At 49.8% G+C, this 19,485-nt stretch overlaps 1 long non-coding RNA gene across 1 annotated transcript in view; it reads left to right on the plus strand.

Annotated features, from left to right (window-relative positions):
* Positions 1 to 19,485, plus strand: part of LOC134424079 (uncharacterized) — a 157,375-nt gene that overhangs the window by 82,008 nt on the left and 55,882 nt on the right. Inside the window, exon 4 of the long non-coding RNA XR_010029332.1 lies at positions 13,626 to 13,733. This is a non-coding gene — a long non-coding RNA (uncharacterized LOC134424079). The remainder of the gene's footprint in view (positions 1 to 13,625; positions 13,734 to 19,485) is intronic.

Raw genomic sequence — 19,485 nt, forward strand, 5'->3', positions numbered from 1 at the left:
ATATATAACAAATAAATTTATAAATATATAATAATATATATTGATTAATATATTGATATAATATTTCAAAAGGTCATATTTATTTATTTACTGCCTTTAAAAATCATAACTATTTATTATATGATATATATAATAATTCAAAATTTCATAACTATTTATTTATTTATTTATTTATTACCTTCCTGCTGCTTTTCTCAGGCTGCCACTTTAAGGACAGAGATGTCCCCAAGAAAGGAAAAAAAAAATAAAAAATCTCTTGCTTAGCAAGTTAAGGGAGATGGGATTCCAAGTCCCAGGTCAACTTCTTATCCCTCAGGATCAGTTCAGCTCCTGGCAACTCCTGCTGGGACTCCCCTGGTTCTGTGGCATCCAAAATGTGTTCCAGGCCTCTTTCCTACTTGAAGATTTTGGTGTGGGGTTCACTGAGTTTGAGGTCCCTTTGTTCCAGGAAGGTGAGATCCTTCTCAGGAATGGCCCAGGAGCTGTCCCTTGATCCACAGCCTCCATTGGAGATTCCCACTGTCCCTGTCCCATGGCAGCTCCCTGGAACCAGCACTGGATTCCCTCAGACTCACTCAGTTCTCCCTCCTTGAAACCCCCCTGAATTTCCACCCAAATGTATTTTGGGTTTTCTCCTCTTCTGCAGTGTTGGATTGTCTCGTTTGGGCTGTGAAAAATTCCAAACTATCTCCAGCTAAGGGGTAAAATGGGCAGAATTGTTGCCTGTGAGGGTGCTGAGGCCTGGCACAGGTGCCCAGAGCAGCTGTGGCTGCCCCTGGATCCCTGGCAGTGCCCAAGGCCAGGCTGGACAGGGCTGGGGGCACCCTGGGATGGTGGAAGGTGTCAGGGTTGGAAGTGGATGATCTTTAAGGCCCTTCCAACCCAAACCATTCCATGATTCCATAAACCATAACTAAAAAGCCCCTGAGGTGCTGAGGAGCTCTGGGAGCTGTGCTGGCCCTGGACAATGGGAAAATGATCCCATTTTCCTTGGATTTCCTTTGTTTTGTCCCAAACGTGAATTCACTGAGACTTTTCAGGAATGTGGCACTGCCATGGAGCTGACTCCTTGCTTAGACTGTGGTGGTGATGCACAGGGATGTGGAACAGATTAATTCCTTCCCTCTGGAGCTTGCTGTTGCATCTTTCCTCAGCTGTGATCTTTTCCTTCTGGTCTCTCCCTCAGTCCTTCCCTCGCCAGCCACATCCCTGCCCTCTGCTCCGCATTTTTTTAAGGCTGGAAAAGCCCAAAGAGGTGATTTATTGTTCTGTACAGACAGGATTGCATCTCATTACCTCCCACTTGGAAGTGAATTTTCCACTTGATGTCCTGGAGCTGTTGCACAACCCCCCTGGCAGAGGCACGGTGCTGGGCAGGGATGAGGGATGTGCTGGGAATTCCTGCTGGGAGCAGCCTCTGGAGCCTCCTGAGGACCACAATGGGTTTTGTGGGAAAAGAGGGGAAAAGGGGGCTGGCTTAGGGTTGGTTATTTCTGTACCATGAGGATTTTGGGGGTTGCTGACACTGTGTCCCCCTGTAAAATGTGTCCTTTGGGGACAAAGGAGGGAAAATCCATAGGGAATGAGGCACCACTTGTGGGGGAATGCCATCCCACCCAAGCTAAGCCTGAGCCTGAGCCCATATTCCACAATTCCCTCCATGGGCTGGCGTCACAGTCGCCAGTTGGGCCTGTCAGGAATTATTTAAACCCAACCCAAACATTGGCAGGATCCAAAAGTGCGACAGGAACCACGGGAAGAGGCAGGAACGGGATGCTCTGCCTCTGGCAAGCCCTGCTCCTTGCTGGCTCCTGCTTTGCATTAAGCTGGGACTTACAAAGCCAAACAAACAACTCTCCCTGCTGAGGGGAGCAGGGAGGAGGGCGTCAGTCGGGGTTTGCAGGGATCACAGTCCATGGCAAAGCTAAGCTGCTCCAACGGGGTTTGTGTGAAATGTTCTTTTCGTCCCGTGTAAGAGCCATGGATGTGCAGGGAGCTCATCACACCAGGCTGGGTTTGTGCCTTTTTTTATTTATTTATATCTCATTTTTTAGAGTTTAATTTTTTGGGGGTTTGGAAGGGAACGATTCTTACAGTGGTTAGAACTGCTTCTTCCTTGGAAATTCTCCCAAATCCCACTCAGAAATGCGTGTGGGAGAATCCAATGGTTGAAAGCGAAGCAAGCCATTTGTTGCAATCCAGGATGAATTTGTAACATTTTTTAACGAGCTGAAAATTTGGAGGGCTATGATTTCCATTCACTCAACATTTTTGAGAGGATGATTTCAAGAGCTTGTCAACAAATAGTAACTCTTGTCTTGGTCCTGCATTCCCAATGGGAATTTCCAGTCCCAAAGTTTGAGACGTGATTCAGTCCAAGCTATGATTTTCTGGTGCTTTTTGTGTTTAATACGAGGCGTTTCTGGAGTCCCACCACAATTGTTCTCCCATTAGCAGTGAAATCCAACTCCTTCTCTGAGACAGCCAAACGTGGGGATGTGGGACTGGGAATGGGACTGGGAATGGGACTGGGAATGGGTGTGGGATTGGGAATGGGACTGGGAATGGGTGTGGGATGGGGAATGGGTGTGGGACAGGAGTGGATGTGGGATCAGGAATGGGTGTGGGGTTGGGAATAAGTGTGGGACTGGGAATGGATTTGGGATTAGGAATGGGTGTGCTGCTGGTTGTTGGTGGTGTGAGCTCAGGTTGGATTGAGCTTGCTCCCACCTCAAGTGACACCAAGGGACATAAGGCCGAAGTATGGGGCAGAACTGGAGCCAAACCAGTTTGTAGATCACACAGATTTTGGGATCTGGGGAGGGAATGAAGACCTGGCGGTGTTGTCTCCATCTCCATCCCAGGGTTTTGGTGCCTCCCCAGTGGGATGAGCTGAGCGTGGCCAGCCCAGGTTTGCAGCTCTCCAGCATCAACTCCAGCTGACAAATCTGGGGCTCAGCAGGGAGCACCTGTGCCATGAACTAATCAGGGACAGGTTCAATTCCCACAAACACCCTCCCCCTCATTAGGAACCCCTCAGGATCCCGAGGAGGTGCTGAAATTCCTCATTAACAGCGACAGCCCAAGGGGGCAGGAATTCCCGCCACTCCTTTGTGCCCTGCTAATGATTTAAAAGGCAATTAGCAATTACCCAGGCCAGTGCTGTGTCCATGGCCAGGATCACAGGGCCAAAGTGTGGAGGTGAACTGGTATTTGCCGTGGGACTGAGGAATTTGGAAGGTTTGTGTGAGGAAGAGCTGCTTTCCCTGCTCATCACCTGCCCTGCTGCTGTGTTGATTTTGTGCTGCTCTACCCCTTTTCTCCAAAATCCCCTTCCCTCCTCCCTTTTGGGTACATTCTCTTACATTTATTCTGTGTTGTCCTCGATGGTCTCAGTGTTGCAGCCCTGGGTTTTAAAGGATTTGGGTGGAAACGCAGTCAGGTCTCATTTTTCAGCAGAAAATGTGTTTTGTGCCCAGCGGTGCCATTGTGGGACATGGAGGTGCCAGGCAGGAATTCCTGGTGCAGGAATTGGGCTGAGGCAGCTCCTCCAGGCCCAGCCTTCTGCCCAGGCGTGTCCTGCTGAGCACACTCAGGGTTTCTGCAGGGAGCAGAAAGCTCCAGCAGCATTCCTGGGATGCTATCCAGGAGGGCAGAGCCTCTGTGTTTGCCCAGGTTGTGGCAGAGGGAACAACGCAACAAATTCCTTTAAAAAATGGGATTGTGAAGGGGCAAAACGTGCAGCTGGAGCCCCTTCCAGATGTGTGAGGAGGAGAGGCATGCAAATGCCTTAAAATACCATTTAAATACCATTTAAATAGCATTTAACCACCATTAAATACCATTTAAATTCCGTTTATTCCCCAGTGCTGGGGTTCACCCCAAAAGACCCTTTAACACTTCCACCCAGATGTGTTTGGGTGCTGATGGGTCCCTGCTCATTTGCTTTAAAAGCCAAAACTCGCTCACAGCTGCTTGAAAAATCAAGAAGGACATTTTGTAGCAGCAATAATAACCTTGAAGGAAGGAATCCCTGGTGGGTTTTCCCAAACTTTGCTGCTTAATGAACCAACTGATTGAGCCTGTGGGGTTGAAATAATCCTTCCAAGGACCTTGGAGCCGTCCCATTAAGTCAGGGGAAAGATTTTACAGCCCAATTTTCTTTAATGAACCCAGACTTTGTTGTCAGAGGGAGAATTGGGGCTTTCTCCAGACCGACTTCAGGTGCAGGTGAAGAAATTTAATTTCTTGCCCTGCATTTTCAGCTGACACCTCATCATCAGTAAAAGCTGTAATGTTTCTTTCTCTTCTTTCCTTATGGACTGAGGGACAATGGAGAGGTTTGTAGGAGGAAAATCCCCCGTGTCATGTTTAATGCAAGGATAACTCCTCCTTAGCTCAGGAAATCCCTCAGCTGCTGACTTTTTCAGGCTGGGGGAGAGAAAAAAAAAAAAATCACAGTGTGTTTATGGTATTCTTAAACCCTTCCTTAAAACTGCCTTTGGCCACTTCCAGGGACAAAAATCTGAGCTGGAGGGACCTTGGAAAGTCATTATCACCCTGGTGTCGTCAGGGGGCTGCTGCTGTGATTGATGCTGTGGAGGTGTTGAGGGATGGCTGCACAGAGGGGGCTTTGTTGTCATCATCCTCGCCCTGCTTTCCTTCCCACCTTTCCCCGACTGCTCCCTGGCTTCTCCTGCGGCTGTGGTTGCTCCAGCCTTTCTCCAGAGGTCAGTCTTGGCTGGCTTTTGTGGCTTTGCTCTCCCACCTTGCACTCCTGAGCGTGGAATTTCTTTCCCCCTGGATGCCAGGGCAGGGTCAGCTCTATCCAGAGGAAGAATTTCCTATCTGTGTGCCTTTTAATGTTGCTGATCCTCTCCCAAACCCAAGGAGAGGAAATTCAGTGAATAATTTAGTGTGGAAGGATCTGACTCTTATCAGGGACCCCAGAGATCTGAGTGGGGGCAAAGCGCGGGTGGGATTTGAGTTCCCCGAAAATTCAAAAGCTCTGGATCCATTTAAACCTTTGGAATACCTGCAGATCTACTTCACTCCTCACCAGAGATCCCTCTCAAAGTACAAATTAGGGTCTGAGTTCAAAATCCTTCCCTTGTAAGACAAAACTCCTCTTTCCTTTGGTGGGAGCAGCATTCCCAGCCCTGCCAAAGCCTGTTTGACCTTGGAGCAGCCGGGGGATGAGGAAAGCTGCTCCACAGTGACCCAGACAGGCTGTGGGTGAAGCCTGAGAGGGGAGAGCCCCTCGGGAGGAGGCAGCATCATCATCCTCATTCCCACCAAAGCTATTTGGCTCCCGGTTGCCAAAGCAGCGCCAAGCCCCAGTGACCTTTCAGCCTCCTCCTCGAAGATTTACAGTGGAAAAAAAGCTCCTTCTTGCGAGGGAATCTTGCTCCCTGCTCCCAGGAGAGCCTGCAGCCGTGGTGACTCAGCCCTGGAGCATCCCGGCTTCCCGGATCCCTGCGGCAGCTCCGGGAGAATCCTGTGCTGGCCCGGCTGATGTCACCTCCTGCTCTGGCTTCCCTCAGCCCTCCAAACTGCCCGGAGCTCACAGCTTTGATCTCAGCTCTCCGTCACCACTGCTGGCTCGGGGCCTGACTGGCTTCTGCTGGAATGATGACATTTTAAAATTCACTTTGGAATGACAGAGGTCCCAAAGTCCCGGAGGAGTGGAGGTGAAGCTTGCTGGAAGTTGGGGCTTGGCTTTCCAGAAGATCCAAGGCACTGCTTGCCTGTTCCAGGCAGAGCTGCAAAGCACAGCCAGCATTTGGAATGGGAATTTTCATTTTCAGAAATTCTCTGCTAGGTACCTTGCAGGGCAAAGCATTGGAGGAGGAATTTTGGAATTTCCAATTCTGGGAGAAGTGGAAAAATAAGTACACTGAAGTTGGGAAGCAGGATGCTGCTCCTCAGTAAAAGAGGAGCTGGAAAACAAAATGGGAGATGGGTCTGAGTCCTGAAGGAGAATTTGGGACAGATTTCCAGCACTCAGTCAGGTGCTGATTTTAGTTAGGATGAATGGATTGCCAGGTGGCTGCCATAGACTGGGTGGATCCCAGTGCACTGGGAATCAGGGAGCTGTTGATTATCCCTGGTTGCTCCATGCCAGCAGAATTGTTGGGACCTTTAGGGTGGAAATATGAACCAGCAGAGCACGTGGGAGCAGAGCTGAGCTTTTCCTTCCCACAAAATCTCTCCTTGGTTTGTGCTGTGCCCAGAGGAATTCCAGCCCTGGAGGATGGAGCTCTCTGGGCCTGCTGTTAATGAGGCCACCCTCCTGATCAAATCTCAGCTGGAACATTATCCCAGACAAATCCCTCTCTCCCTCTGCCCTGGCCCAGTGCACAGAGCAGAGAAAGTCCTCCAGGCTCATTTTTTGGGATTCAAGCAGAGGTGGAGCAGCGCTGGTGCCAGAGATTGCACAACTCTGCCCGACTCCAACCAGCTCCAGACAGAGCAGGGGAGGCCTGGTGAGGGCTCGTTAGGGATAATGAGTAATTAGGTGTGAAACTTTCAGGAATGGCAACTCCAGGGCTGCAGAGGAGTGTGGGAATGAAGGGAGGAGTGGAGAGGAATCCCACTTAGCACCGTTCAATCTGCAGGCCGGGTTTTCTGTAGGAAGCTGGCATAAGGAAAACAGGTGACCTGGGAAATGCTTGGATTTCCTTCCCTTCCCCTGCAGTTTTCCCCAGCAGTGCTGCTCTGCCAGCTCAGCTCCGAGGAGAAGAATCACATCCAGCACTTCCAGCCAGGAGCTGTAGCCCAAATCCCTGGGCTTTGCTGTCAGCTCAGTGTTGTGTCACATTCTGGGCCACCCGTGAACCTCAGAAAAGTCCAAAATGCCAGGAAATCTCCATGTCCAGCTCTTCCAGAGGCATCCAGAGGCGGCCATTAGCTGCAGCTTGTGGTGGTCCCAGCTTGTGGTGGAGCCTCCCTCTCTGGAGATGTTCCAGAACCATCTGGACACAGCCCAGTGCTCTGGGGTGATCCAGGTAGAGCAGAGAGGTTGGACCAGATGTCCCAGCACGGTCCTTTCCAAACTGGATGTTGTGATGCAGGTCGTGATGGTGAAGGTGCTTTCTGGGAAGGATGGAGACAGGCTGATCCAGGATAATCTGTCCATGGCTTTTAGCTGCTGTCAGGGCTGGAAGGAGCATTGATACCTCAGCAGATACCTGGGAATTATCCCAAAAATTCCCTCTACTCCAGATGTGATAAGAGGTTTCAGGCTGCTGCTTCCTAAACCAGCATCCAGGATGCTGCTGCTCCATGGGGCTCCTTCCATGGCTCTGTCAGCCACAAGTTAAGGGGAAAACCCAAAAATTCTTCATTGGAAATCTGCCCAATCTCCAAACTATTTTTGTTGCCTGCACTCATCAGATAACTGCAGGGGTCAAAGAGGTTTCATGTTTTGTTGTTGTTTTCCAGTTTTGGGACTTTTTTCCCTGCAATTTATGAAGTCCCTAAAGCCAGTGCATTCGAAATTGCTGAGCGAGGGAATTGTTTAGAGCAGCTCCTTGGAGGAACTCTTGTTTTACGTAGAAAATGTGTTGATTTGGGCAGGTGCCAGCCAGGAAATTCCAAAAAGCTGGAGATGGCCCCATTACAAACAGTTTAACCAACCTCAGATGTCCCTTTGCTATCGGAATAGGGAGCACATGGTCCTGGAAATAATGAGATAATTAACAAATGCTCAGAAATTAAACCCTCTGGCTGCCTCTGGGAAACACTGAATCCAGTGGCTCCACCTGAAATCTCCCATTTTCCCCCATTTGCCCTGGAATGGGCATTTTCCCTGCCAAGATGCGAGGTTGGATTTTGCATCTTGTGTGTGTGTCACACTTGGATCCTGCACTTTCCTCCTGAGGAAAGGCTGGATGAGAGGCTGAGGCAAAACAGGGATGGTCTGAGGCACAAGGAGTTGGCAGGAGGAGGGATGGGGTTGGGAAAACTGGGAGAAACAGGTGCCCATCCAAGGAGAGCTGCACTTCCCTCTTCTCTTGCCCGACCCCTGTCCTGCTGCTTCATTCCTGGAGCATAGGGAAGAAGGAATTAAGGCAGGAAAGTCTCAGGAAAACTCACAGCCCTCAAAGCAAGGAGCCTGGAGTTGGGTTTTCCATTTCTCCTTTGGTATTCCAGGAGTCATGACCGCATTTAAGGAGCAGACTGCTGGGAGCTCTTGTGGGTTGTAAAGACATCAGGTCACTTGTGCCTGTGCCCAAAGATGGATCCAGGAGTCCCACTCTGGCCATCCAGCTGTGGGAATGTTGTCCCAGTTTTTCATTCCTGTGTCTGGGCTTCTGTTCCTTGGGCTGGGATCAACACATGGATGCTGGACATGTGTGTTTTTGTGTTAGAGGGAGGAGGAGGGAGAGCAGTGTCCAAAGGAGGTGCCTTCAAAGCCATGAGGATTGGGAAATGCCTTTTACCACCTTCCAGGGTGGTGGGAAGGATTGGAGATGTCAGGGATGAGGGATGTCCCCTATCCATGGCTTGATGCCAAGGTCTTAGGGTGGAATTATCTGATGGGGATTGCTACAGCATTCTGCACCTCAGGATCTCCAGCCTTGGAGCACCCATTAGTTTTGGAGCATGGATTGGAGATGTCAGGGATGTCCCCTATCCATGGCTTGATGCCAAGATCTTGGGGTGGAATTATCCAGGAATTATCTGGAATTATCTGTACTATTCCTACAGTATTCTGCACTGCAGGATCTCTACCCTTGGAGCACCCATCAGCCTTGGAGCATGGATTGAAGATTCAGGGATGCCCCCTGTCTATAGCTTGATGCCGAGGTCTTGGGGTGGAATGATCTGTACTATTCCTACAGTATTCTGCACTTCAGGACCTCCACCCTTAGGGCACCCATCAGTTTTGGAGCATGGATTGGGAGCCCTGCACTCCCTGAGCCTGGGAGGGAGCAGTGATCCACGCACTTGGACATCCTCATCCCTTTCCTCGTGGAGCTCCAGCGTCACTGCCCGACCTCCAGCATTTTGGGGAGTTTGGAGCCATTTTTAGCTGCCAGGGGGAAGGGAGGGAGGGAGAGAGAGAGAAATTCCAGGAGGTTGGAGCGGCATCCCCGACACAATGGGAACTTTTCTTAGCAATTTTCCACTGCGCTGCAAATGGCAAAGATCATGGATATATTTGCATGTCTCAGACTGTCCTGGGGAGTTAACTTTCCCTCTGTTGGGGTAATAATTTTCACATCACAATAATTTCAGCATCGGGAGAGGATAAAAAAATCTCCAGCTGAGGAGAGATGTTTGTTTTTACCTGGTGTTCAACCTCAAAAAACCCCCAGGTTTAAGGAACTTGATCTGTGTGGGATCAGGAGGAGGTGGCAGGTGGGCACCAGGGTTGTTTGCACTTCTCAGCCCAGTGGAACCACCACGTGCATTCCTGGCTGGAATGACAATAAGGAATTTTTGGCTCTGGGATAAGTCAGGATTGGAGTGGCCTTAGGGTTGGCTCTGAGGACGTGCAGCTCTTGACAGCCTGAAAGCAATTAGCCCAAGAAGACAAAGCAGAACCACTGGGAGTTGCTGCAGCTTCCAGGACCATTGGATCAGACTCTCCCTGACTCTGGGCCATGGCCCTGTTGGGGTTTTCCCCCAGAATTTGAGATTTTTCCCAGTGCTTGCTGCAGGGGGGGGTGATCTCATGGAGCTGCCACGAGCATCTTCCCCACCATGGGACCTGGCTGAGGGCAGGATGGAGGCTCAGAGGGTTCTGCCTCTCCTTGTCTTCACTGGAGGTCGGGTCTGCCCCTTCTCCCGGGGAACAGGGGCTTGTGAGGGTGCTCAGGCTCCAGGATGAGCTTCCTTGGGCTTGTAGACTGAACAAGAGTAGCTTTAGATGGAATATTGGGAAAATTTCCAGGGAAGGAAAATCCTTCCCTGGGAGGGTGAGCACAGGGTGCCCAGAGAAGCTGTGGCTGCCCCTGGATCCCTCACAGTGTCCAAGGCCAGGCTGGATGGGGCTTGGAGCACCTGGGCTAGTGGAAGGCGTCCCTGCCCATGGATCAGAGTTGGAACAAGATGATCTTTTAGATCTTAAAAAAGATCTCGGGATCTTTTAGATCCCAAACCCTTCCATGATTTTGTGATTCAGTACACACCAGGTGCTGTATGAATAAGACACATCCCTGACTCTGCTGTTCCCAAGCCCCATCCCTGGTGCACGAGCCCAAGGGAACAGACACATTCCCAACAGCAGGAAGGTGGGAATGGCGCTGGGGCTGCAGAGCAGCTGTTTGTCCATTCCCAGAAAAGCCCTTCACGTTCATCACATCTGGACAGCAAATGGGCCCTCCTGGGGGAGCCTAGGCCTGACCTTTGCTCCTCCTGCTGAAGAACAAATCGAAGACAAACGTGGAACATTTGCTCTGGGAGCCTCCTGTCAGCGCCAGGAGAGTCAGGCCTGGCCCGGCTGTGCTGCTCCTGTCACGGATTTATGGAGGTGTGGATGGAAATGCACTGCCTGGAGTCCATTCCTGGTGTTTGGCTGGGGCTGGGGGAGGCAGAGCCTCTCTTTGAAGCAGGGGAATGGGGGATGTTGTTGTTTTAGATCTGTGATTTTTGGTGTTAGTGGAACTGTGAGCCCCACCCCGTGCCAGGACAGTGTGGGAAGGATGTTGAAGGACAATGTGCTCCTTCCTTCATGACATGGTCACCACTGGGATCAGCCAGGGCTCCTTGGGTTGCTGAGATGATGGAGATTGATCAAATTGCACAATTAATGGTATTTATTAAATAATTGGGTGCTTAATCCTCCTTTTGCATTGCACCCACGGGGCTGATGCTGAGCTCTTCACAGACTCTCGCACAGACAAGGCCTGGAGCCAGCATTTTCTTTATATTGTGGATTTGGACCAGCCAGTTTCACTTTTTAGGATTGGTCCATGGTTTTCTTACAGTTCCCATCAGACAGGCCTGGGGGCCTTTCCTTTTGTGCCAAAAAATGGAGCTTTAGCAGTCAACCAAAACAACCCCATCCCTCCATTCTGTGTCACTCATGGAAAATCAAGGAATGTCTCTTCTCTTTTTGTTATTATTTGTGACATGACTTTGGTTTAGAACACAAAGCCTGGTCTGCACCCTGCTGCTCCAGTGCTGTCCCAGGTTTTGGCAGCAGATCTGGTGGCAACTGGGTTTAGTTAGGCCAGGCCCAGTGGCAGATCCCAGTCCCTGCCTCCTTCCCTCCTTTCTTCGGTCATCAATGAAGCCATTGAGGGATCCTTTAATAAATAAACAACAAAAAAGCATTTTTGGGCAGACAGTGGGATGGAAAATGACTCATAGGAAAACAGGGATAAGGTCCACTCTAGGATCAGGCATTCCATGTGTCAGGTTTCTGCTGGGGCTCCAGGAATGCTGTGGTTTTTCTCTCAGGATGATGCCAGTGTGGAATGATGTCACTGTGGAGCATTTGGTCAGGAGGAGCTGATGGAGTCTGGTGGTTGCTCACAAATATATGTCTTCCAGAATTTGGAAAATCAGTGGCCAGTGCTTTTTGGGAGGCTCCAGGCAATTATTGCCATCAGTGTTTCCAGCCTGGCTCCATGCCATGAAAACTGCTGGAGTCATGCTTGCTATCCTCCTTCATTTTTGTGGGAGCTGCTTTTTCCCCTTGGGATTGGGTGCAAACAAACTGGGCAGGATCCTTTGTGTTGGTTTAGTCCTGCCAAAGGATGGATCCGGTCCTGGAGGATGTTAGTGGGAACAAAGAGGAAAATCCTTAAGGGATGGAGAAAAAGCAGCAGAAATATGCTGCGCAGTTGAAGTTGGGGAGCCAGTGGATGGTGCTCGCCAGAAAGGCTTTGGGAGGAGAAACCTGAATCCATTAACCCTTGATCCTCCTCTGTGAATTTTAATGGGAAAAGGGACAATTCCAGGGACACTTGTTCCAGGGACTCTTCTGCAGAGCTAAGGAGATTCCTGAGGGGGATGGTGCCCAGTTTCCCTTTCCTTGTACCCTGTGATCCTTGTTTTCAGCACCATAATACCCAAACCCACTGCTGTATCCATTTTTTTAGGAGGTGCTTCCTTCCCATAATTTACGTGAACTGATCATTAGAAAGGGGGAATTAAAAAACCCTCTTACAGTTCTGTCTCCAGCCTCTGTGTGCAAAAATTTCTGCACTGTGATAATCCTAACTCTAGGAATTGCAATTCCATGATCCATTAGGTAGTTTCATCACTTCTTCCTCCCTTGGTGATGCCTCATGTAAAATACAGATATAAACCCACAGAATGTATTTATAAAATGTATACATAAATTATTGGAGAATCTTGGAATGGTTTGGGATGGAAGGGACCTTAAATAAATTATTGGAGAATCCTGGAATGGTTTGGGATGGAAGGAACCTTAAATCTCATCCCATCCCATGCCCTGCTACGGGACGGGACAATTTCCACTATCCAGGTTGCACAATTGTTGCTGTTAACACATAAATGTGGGAAAAGGAAGGGAGAGCCCCCAGCTGGGCTCATTTCCAGAGGCTCCCAGTGCTGGGATGAGCTGCTGCATTCCCGGGATGGGGGCAGCATCCAGGTGCTGCAGGAATAATGCAGGAATAATGCAGAAATAACACAGCCCAAGGACAGCATCAGCTGGGGAAAGCCCATCTGGCCACATCCCATCATGGCAATGGCATGTGCCATTCCTTCCATCCAGTCACCCTTCATGGGCTCGTTGACCTGGAACTGAGCTCCTGGAGGAGCTGGGATTCCAGCCTGTCCAGCCCCAAGCAGGGAGGCTCCAGGGCAAGGGGGAAGCCAGCTTGCCATTCCCATGGATGTTTTTTAGGGGATTAAGGAGGGAACTATGGCTCTCCAGGCCTGTCTCAAGGTTGAGGAATTACCTGGAGGGCCTGCTGGAATCCTCTTTTGGATGACTGGAGATTTTTGTCCGATCCGCAGCGACAGGAGGCGAGTCCAGCGGGCTGGGAAGGGCCCCGGAGCTGTCACAGGAATGATGGCAGCTCCCTGTGGCTCCATGGAAAGCTGATCCTTCCATGGGGACAGGGGACACCCAGCCCATGCCTCAGACTCGGCCTCCACCACTTGGGTTTGGGGAGGAACGGAGGGAGAGGAGGAATTGGTGAAAATTCCTGCCTTTCCTGAGGTTCAGTGCTGCCTGATCTCTGGGAAATGCCCACGTGTGGCACAGGGAAGATGGTTTGGAGTGGGACCATTTGGGTCTCCGTCCTTAGGTCACCCCCATGAGTCTGGAGGAGCCTCTCCTCCCACGGGCCTGGCTGGGAACTGGAACAATGGGAAGTGTTTGGGGAAAGAACCGGAATGTGGGGGGCTCTGAGGAGCCCTAATTCCATCCACAACATCATCCCAGATGTGTAACTTCTGGGAAAGCCTTCCCAGCCCCATTCCTGGAGGACAGGGATCAGTTCCACTGTCACAAGGGATTTCTGCTCTGCCTTGTAGCTTTTTCTGCTCACATTGCTCAGGTGCTTTGCCTTGTTGCTGTCCCATTGCTGATATCCCTGGATAAAGAGAAAAGTGGGGAAACAGAGGAGCAGCAACTCAGAGCTTCCTGCTTGTTAAAAAAACAAATGGCTTAATGGGGTTTTTTATTTATCCCAAAGGTGTCCAGGGGCAGATGAGGGGCTGGGACTGGAGCAGGAGCCTGGATTAACACTGAGGCCATCCTAGACGGCTCTGATCCCCACTGGAGCGTGGATCCAGCAGGGAAGGTAAGGAAACAGATCCTTATTTATTGATTGGTAAATCAAATAACACAGTGGGGACAGTTTTCCATGTTCTGGACTTTGCTCATGTGCTTTTGCTGGCTGCTCCCTGATTTCCTGCATCCATGAGGACGGAGCTGTCCTTTCCCAATGGATCTGTAGGATTGTTTGTCCTTAGGATGTGGTGCCTTTTATAAGGTGAGCCCAAATTATCCTGCACCTTCCCAAAGGAACCTGTGAAAACCAACACTCAAATCCCACATTTGGGAAGCAGGGAATGTCTCAGGTGGAATCTTGGCCATTGAGGGTGGATGTGTGACTCTGTTTCCATGTTTCAAGGTCCCATGCATGGGACACTCTCTGTGGTTTTGGGTGGAAGGATGTGTTTGCAGCCCAAAACCTGACCTCATTTTTCCTTGTGCTGTATCATTCCTAACCCAGCATCCCGGACTGCCTGGTTTCCAAATCCAGGATTTTATGGCAGTTCTTTCCTGCAGGAAAATTAAACTTGGGGGGGAAATAAAATAATTTCAGAAATTGAGCAACACCGAGCAGCCTCCAAGTAAGGGGGACTCCTCCTCAGGGTGTGCCAGGGGATGTTTTGGTTGGATTTTAGGGAAAATCTCTGTCTGGAATGGGTTGTCCAACCCTAGAATCCCCATCTCTGAAGGGATTTGAGAACAGGATGTGGCACTTGGGGACATGGTCAGTGGAGCACTGAGGGAATGATGGGTTGGACTCAATCTTAGAGGGCTGTTCCAATTTAAATGATTCCATGATTTTAAGAAAATATGGGAGAGAGATGGCAATTAATGAAAAATCCGGCGCTGTGCAGAGGTTTTGGACCTGGGCAGGACTTGTGGTCAACCCTGAACAAACCCCAAACCCGGGATGTGTTTGCGAACAGGCAACAACAGCCGTGAAAAGGAACCATTTCCCTTTCCAGCTCCTCGGGAGCTGGAACTGGTGTGGAAAAAGATGTTGTGAGTTACTGGTGATGAATGAGCCTCTAACAGCCCCATTAATCAACGCTAATCATCGGGGTTGTTTGGGGAGGGGAATTTGGGGTTGGTTCCTGTATGTAAACGCCTTGATGGGGATCTGGACAGGAATCCTGTGCCTGATGTTTGCTTGACCGTCTGGTGACTCAGGAAAATCGGGAGGGCCCAGCAGAGCTTTTGCTGGCGTGGGGAGCTCCGGGGACTCCTTCCAAAAGCAGCTCCAGAGGCGGATTCACGTCCCTCTTGGTTCTTGGGGGGATTTTAACCGGGATTTTCAGCTCTGGTTTTGATTTCTTTGCTTCTGCTGAGTGTGTGCGTTGGCATCTGGGCATCTCTGTGGTGTGGAGCTGTGATTCCAGGAGGGTGATTTATTCCAAGTGGTTGTTCCATGAAAATCCTCGCTCCAGCGGCTCCACAGCCGCTCTGCGTCGCTCCCACTCCTAAATCCCTGTAAAGGATCTTTGCTTGTTCAGGAAAATCCCTTCTCTTCTTTGGAAAATGTAGGTGTGACAGAAAACATAATTCCTAAGGTTTTACCCAGTTTTTTTCCTATAAAACCAGTGAAATTCCCCATCCAGGCGAGTGGGGAGGGATTCAAGGTTGAAAGCACTTGGTGAATTCCCATTTTATGGTCCCACAAGTTTCAGGGACAATTTCCATGAGCAGAACTCCCATCAAGCCCAGTGTAAGGATCCCACCCTGCCAATTAGAGACTTCCAGGGTATTGGATTTATGGAAAAGCTGAACTTTCTGTGCCCTTTTTGCACAGATTTCCTTGTGCAAAAGGAATGGGAAACTCCATAGTGAGCCCTGATCCCTGGATCATCTGTTCTGAAAACAGAGCTGGATAGGAAGGAAAACAGGAGGAGGAGGATAAAAAGTTATATCCCAGGTTTTACCACAGGGAAAAGGTTGAGGAGGTCACTGGAGTGGCTGAGCCACTGGGAATCACAATTTTAGGGAAGCAGCAGCCCAGGAGCTGCTCTTGGCCAGGGACGGTTCCACCAACCACAATCCTCATCAACATTTTTTATGGTGGAATGGGGATTATGGTGCAGAAAAATAAGGAATCAGGGAAGAAAAATGCCCATAAAGTGCTGCTGGAAATCCCCATTCCCTTCCCAGCCCTGCCTCCCTCCCTGTGAAAGAGCCTTTATGGACCTGGTGTGTCAGCAGAGGCTCGGGTTTGGGTATTTCCCTTTGTCTCAGCCCTCCAGGGACCTTTGTGCTGTGCAATTCCCGAGGTTTATTTGCTCTCCTGAAGAGCTGATAGCTGGATATATCCCCAAAATCAACACTTTGGATTGTGCTGTTTGTTTAATGATTTTCCCTCACTTCGGAGTGATTAAGTCCGTCTGCGGCCGGGTGTTTTGCTTAGCGTTAAATTCCCGTTATTTTGGGAAGTTCATTTCCACACTGTTGCCTTCCTGTAAGTGAGGAGGGTGGCTTTGCATCCAGGTTTTCTTCCCCTCCTCCCTGGATTGCAATTTTCCCTTCCTGGCTTGCGAGCAGCTTCCAAATTTTGCCTCTCAGAGCGTGAAAATCCACCCTGGAACAAGAAGCTTTCCCCTGGAAAGCCCCAAATCTCCCTCCTGATGTGGGAAAGATGCTGCAAACCTGCATCCCCTCGTGGCATTGGGATATCCCAAAGTCCAGTCCCTTGCAGAACCTCCCAGGATGGTGGTGGGCACCAAGGTTCAATGACCTCATGTCCCCTGTCCGTCTGTCCCGACAAAGGATGGCTCCAGAGGTGACATTTGGGATCCAGGATTGGGATTTTCCCGGTGTGGGATCCAGTGGAGGCTGAATTCAGGGAGGGACAGCAGGACTGAGCCCTGCCACAGCAGCCCTGCTCTACCTGGAGGTAAAAGCAAATTCCAGCAGAGCTCGGGGCCAGCTGGGATTTGTAGGACAGCAGAACGTCCCAAAAATCCCAAAGGGGAGACATCTCCTTAGTGGGGTTATACTGGGGGAAAGAGTCCATGGGGGAAAAGCAGAGGGATGGGGAAGTGTGAGGAGCTGCTCTGCTGCTCTTCAGGCTCCCTCCAATCCCTGCTCCTTCTGCAGGAGATGCTGAGCTCCTTGGGTCCAGATGTGGGGACTGGAATTGGAGATCTCTCCTGGCTGGAATTAGGAATGTCCCTTTACTGGAATCAGGGATCCTTCCTGCTGGAATTGGGGATCTCTCCTGATTGGAATTAGGGATCTTTCCTGACTAGAATTAGGGATCTTTCCTGATTGGAATTAGGGATCTCCCCTGACTAGAATTAGGCATCTTTCATGATTGGAGTTAGGGATCTCCCTTGACAAGAATTAGGGATCTTCCCTGATTGGAATTAGGGATCTCTCCTGGTTGGAATTAGGGATCTCCCTTGATTGAAATTAAGGATCTCCCTTGACTGTAATTTGGGACCTATACCGGTTGAAATTAGGGATCTCCCCTGGCTGGAATTAGGGATCCTTCCTGCTGGAATTAGGGACCTTTCCTGATTGGTATTAGGGATCTCTCCTGACTGGAATTAGGTTAGAATTGGTTGGGTTGGGATTTGGATAAAAAGGATTTATTCCAATTCCACCTTCCACTAGGCCATGTTGCTCCTGCAATCAAAAAAACCCCAAAAAACAAAAACCAAACAAAAAAAAAAAAAAAAAAAACAAAAACAAACAAACAAACCACACACAAAAAAAAAAAAAAAAAAAAAAAAAACCACAACAAAAAAAAACCAACAAGAAAACCCCAAAAAACAAGCCAACAAACAAAAACCCCACAAAACCAAAAACCAACCCCCCCAAAAAAACCCCAAAAAAACCAAAAACAAACCAAACCAAAACATCAAAACCAAAACAACCCTCTGCTCTCTCCGGAGATATTTTACACGTAAATATTTCTCAGGGAAATTAATCTGAATTTATGTAGAAAACCACCCAAAAATGGAGTCATGTATCCTGCAAGACTTCCAGGAAATTAGCCCAAGTGAATTACCCCAAACAAAATTACCCTGCCCAGAGCACGTGTGTTCAGGGGAGGGTTTGGAAATCAGCAGAGAAGGCTTGGAGGGGCTTTTTTTCCCCCTTGGAAATTTAATGGATCTCATAATTTTGCACAGCCCTATCAGAAATAGGAAAGAGCCTGCCTTGTCCAATTAGGAATTAGGAGGAGAGAGGCAACAGGGAGAAAGATTTCTATTTATATTAAAAATAATAATACAAAGAAAGAAAAGTGAACTTGTTCTTGAGCTCTATGAAATCCTGCTGGATTGGGAATTCTCTCCTGCTGAATCTAGAATTTTCTCCAAAACAGAGTACCAAAAAAAAAAACGATGGGAATTTGTTGCCAAAAATGTATTTAAAATGCACCAAGGTGAGGATGGAAGGAAAACCAGCAGGGATGAGCTCTTCCAGAATCCAGGCACACATTCCCCAAATGTGGGATATTTGGGATATTTAAATCTTCACTGCTGCCTGAGGATGCAGGAAACTCCTCCTGCCATGGGGGAAGTACAAAGCACAGTGGGACAAACTTGGATGGAAGAGGTTTGGGAAATGCCCTCCATCCTGGGGTTTGGAGCAGCCTCTGGGTGATGATTGATCATCCCAGGCTTCTGGAGCAGGGATGTCCAAAGCTGGTGGGGCTGGAGGTGCCCGGGGCAGCTCCAAATCCCAGCCCAGAGCTTTTCTCACCTCCCAGGTACAGCCAGAGAGGCTGAGGGAGCAGCAGCTCCCAGCTCCTGGAATGTTTTTTCTCCCTGTACAGTTCACAGCCAGGTCAGTGCACTCCAGAGGGGTTTTTTTTGTTGTTGTTGCTGTCACAGTGGGGAATTCTCTGGCTCAGCCTCTCTCAGTGGAAATCCTTGGCAGGTGAAGCGTGGATTCACCTGCCTCACCTCAGGCAGCTGAGGCAGATGCCAAACCTGAGCTGATCATCCCAGAACAGCCATGGAAAGGCACCTGGAATGCCATTGAGCAGGTGGCTGTGGGGTCTGGGGGAGCACCAGGAGTCCCCAGGACGGGGGGCACAAATCCCAGGCTCTCCTGGATGTGTCTGAGCAGCCTCTGGGTCCCCAGGGAGGGACAGGATCAGTGCAGGGGTCCCTGCAGGGGCTCAGGGCTTCACTGGGACCTCCTCGAGTTTCCCAAGGGAAATCCCTCTGGGTGAGCAGGAAGGTTTCCCTGTCCCAGGACATTTTGCTGCTCCAGCACCATCCCAGTGAAGCTCCCAGCACTTGGAATGAGCTGCTCCAGAAATCTGTCTGGACAGGCTGTTTTCTGCACCAAAATGTGGTCGTTGGATGTGAAAAATTTTTTGCTTCCTCTGAATTATTGGAGTGCTGGATTTGATCTGGGATAGACTGAAACTCCCCCCACGCCCTGTCCAGCCTTCTCCCCTCTTCCCTAAAGAAATCCCCCTCCCAAACAAAGCTTTGTTATGTCTCATTGTCTTCTCTGGCACTTGGAATTGGGAGCTTTTCCCATCTCTCTCTCTCTGGCATCTTTCCACGCTCTCCAAGGCTCTGTTGGTTTTGCAGTGATTCCCACTCTGGGACTCGACTCCAGGACCATGGGAAAGGCTCTGGGGCTGGCATGGGGCTGAGGAGAGGCACCTCTGACCCTGCAGGGCTGGGATGGGTGAGGAACACACAGGAGGAAGGAATCCCAACTTTATTCCTCAATCCCAGCTTTGGCACGGCTCGGATGTGGCCATCAGGGACACGTGTCCTTCCTTGGGGACAGCACTCTCTGGGGCTGGGCTGGGCGCT

Source organism: Melospiza melodia, chromosome 13, assembly GCF_035770615.1.
Source record: "Melospiza melodia melodia isolate bMelMel2 chromosome 13, bMelMel2.pri, whole genome shotgun sequence".
Lineage (NCBI taxonomy): Eukaryota > Metazoa > Chordata > Aves > Passeriformes > Passerellidae > Melospiza > Melospiza melodia.